The following is a 3,209-nucleotide window of genomic DNA, read 5'->3' on the forward strand; positions in this document are numbered from 1 at the left end:
GGGAACTCTGTTCAGGGTTCTGTGGCAGCCTGGATGGGAGGGGGGTTTGGGGAGAATGGATACATGTAGATGTATGGCTGAGTCCCTGTTGTTCACCTCAAACTATCACAACATTGTTAATGTTACACCCCAAAACAAAATGAAAAGTTTAAAGTTTGAAAAAAATTTTTAATTAAAAATAAAAATTCTTAATTTTTCAATTAAAAATTTTTTACCGCTAATTTTTACTGGAGTATAATTTATAATGTTGCATTAGTTTCTGCTGTACAGCACAGTGAATCAGCTATACGTTTCATATATCTTCTCTTTTTTGGGTTTCCGTTTCATCTAGGTCAGCACACAGCATTGAATGGAGTTCCCTGTGCTATACAGTAAGTGCTCATTAGTTATCTATTTTATATGGTTCTCCTGAAAATAGTTAATTTTATGGCATGGGAATTCTACCTCCATAAACCTATAAAGCAAAACTTCAAATTCCACATTTCAAACCTGGGGGCATTGTTTACAAGAAACCTGGATAATCAGAAAGTCAGAGAGAGCATGGCTCTCCCTAGACCACTGCCGTGCAACAGAAATAGAATGCAAGCCGTGGAAGTACGTGAACATTTTCTAGAAGCCGTGACTTCAGAAGAGAAAACAAAGAAAGCTAAAATGACTGCGAGTCATGTATTTTATCTCACTCACCATACCTGAAAACAGAAAAACCAGAACAGCAATGCTAGCTCCCTGTTTTCACAGCCCTGTGGCTGACGGCTCCGCAGACCTTGAGGGTTCTGCCTCGGAAGGAGGGTTTGGCGGCCTCCCTGGTGGTCTGGTGGCTACGGCTCCCCGTGCAGGGGGCACAGATTTGATCCCTGGTCCGGGAACTGGACCCCACGTGCTGCAGCTAAAACCTGGCACAGCCAAATAAATAAATTTTAAAGAAAGAAATCGGGTTTTCCCCAGCCCACCCTGTTTACCTGTTGTCCAACTGACTGCAAAAACCACCCTCACTACTGTTCCTTCTCTAAGGAAAATCTGGCCAAACCACCATCTGCTGGGCCTTTCAGCCAATTCTTGTTCTTAGGATAAATTCCACCCTCTTCAAAACAGTCCACAGGGGTTTCCCAGGTGGCTTAGCAGTAACGGATCCACCTGCCAAGGCAGGAGATCCAGGTTCAATCCGTGGGTCGGGAAGATCCTGTGGAGCAAGCCGCTCCAGTGTTCTCGCCTGGGAAATCCCATGGACACGGAAGCTGCAGTCCCCAGGGTCACAAAGAGTCAGACGCGAGTGAGCCCCGGAACAGCAACAGAGCAGGCCACAAGCTCTAGGGGCCCCAGACCTTCTCTTCAGAGGAATGTGGGGGCGCCAGCCACGCTGGAAGGAGCTCTGTTTGAATCTTCCTCAAAGCTGGGTCCACATGAAGTTCTGAACCACTAGACACACGGGCCGAGCTGAGGTCTTCCCGCAAGGTGTCCCAGAGTAAATACTTTAGGCTTCGGAGGTGATGTGGTCTGTGACTCAACTACCATTCAGTTCTGCCTTTGGGGCATGAAAGCAGCCGTGAGAAAAGTGAAAAGTACGTGTTAGTCACTCAGTTGTGTCCGATTTTGCCCACCAGGCTCCCCTGTCCTTCACGGTCTCCCAGAGTTTGCTTAAAGTCATGGCCATTGAGTCAGTGATGCCATATAACCATCTCGTTCTCTGTCGCCCCCTTCGCCTTTTGCCTTCAACAAGATGAAGTTGTGTCATTAAATAATAATAATAAAACTGGAGGGTCAAATGTCAAGAAAACCAAGAGATGTGTCAAGGGAAGATAGGGTCACAGCTGAGCTGAGAACACATCAGGAGTTGACATCGCTCTTTGAATGCACACCCAGCTCTTTATGAGGAGCTACAAGCAGAGCGAACTCTGGAATTTCCACAGGGAAGGGCATTGAGGGGGGCAGGCTTGGAGGTTGGGGGTTCAGGGATGTGCCTGGTAGAAGTGTTTGCAGCATAGTGGTCACTGTTACATGAGACAGCCCACTGGAAAGAAAGCAAACAACCCCTTGAATGCATGTATTTAGGGATTTATAAAGTCAGGGATGGAGGAACGGGAGCAGAAAGGGACTCACTGTCAAGTTATTATCCCCGTGTTTATGTGACTTAGCTCAACAAACACACCTGGAAGGAGACGGCCGTTGTGCGTCGGCATTTAAAACCTTCGTATGTGAGGCAAACAGTGGACTACGCACACACGGAACACACATTCAACTCATCTCCAAGCAAGGACACGAGACCTCTCACCCCAGAAATCCAGAGAAAACCCAGCTGTGTGTGCGGCTCAGGGGTCCAATCTGTAAACAGGCAGCTGATGTTAAACCTCTTTATGGTTTAGAAGTGGACGTGGCCAGAATACTGGGCATTTGTGCCTTTTCTGGGAAAGCCGTTCCCCTCCTGAGCCGGGTGTCGATGCATACGGAGCTTGGACCTAAGCCTGGCCTCCGTAGGCCATTAATCAGGGGAAATTCCACGGTGGGTGTCTGCCCTGGCGTTTTGTTTGGCAGCTGGGTCCGAGCTGCCATCCTCATGGTTAGTTTTCAGAGGCGGCTTGTCTCTTCTGAGAAACAACCGCCTTCAGCGGGACCCTGGCTTGTGCCCGTGTTTGGTCCAGGTCTTGCGCTGGTGCCCGACTGCTACAGGACGCTGCGTGTGCGTCTGCGCGGGGCTGGGGGAAGTGTCTGGAGCAGGCAGGATGCTCCTTTGCTCACCTCACCAGGAGACAGTGCAGGTGAAGATGCACTTCCACAGTCGTGGGATGGGGCAAGGGCCCAGGAAACCAAGCAAAGGAGCTGGTGAGCATAAAGGAAAACACTGAGACGTCTGCCTCCACAAACTGGAAAAACGAGAGACAGGGAAACCCCATCATGACTTAGCCTTAATGAACAACCGAGTGAAAACGTCACAAAACGTATATTCAAAGCGTGTCTACACAGGCACAGGAGCCCAGACCATGTAGAGGTGAAAGACGGGGAAAAAACTCAAGATAAAAATATAGGATATTGGCAGGGGTTGCGGGGGGGGGGGGCGTCAAATGTTGAAAGCCATCACCTTACTTGGGACCCAAAAACTGGACATCGAAACCAAAATGAGAGGCTAGCTTACTCCCATGAGACTGACAAGTTATATCTGAGATGTGTTGTCTTCTCAGGACTCTGAAAGCCATTTGTAATAATTTTTTAAATAC

General features: G+C 48.4%; 1 long non-coding RNA gene across 1 annotated transcript in view; it reads right to left on the reverse strand.

Annotated features, from left to right (window-relative positions):
• LOC105001438 overlaps positions 1–3,209 on the reverse strand; it is a 79,872-nt gene that overhangs the window by 21,940 nt on the left and 54,723 nt on the right. The window lies entirely within an intron of this gene.

The sequence above is a fragment of the Bison bison genome, unplaced genomic scaffold (assembly GCF_000754665.1).
Source record: "Bison bison bison isolate TAMUID 2011002044 unplaced genomic scaffold, Bison_UMD1.0 scf7180017864383, whole genome shotgun sequence".
Taxonomy (NCBI): Eukaryota; Metazoa; Chordata; class Mammalia; order Artiodactyla; family Bovidae; genus Bison; species Bison bison.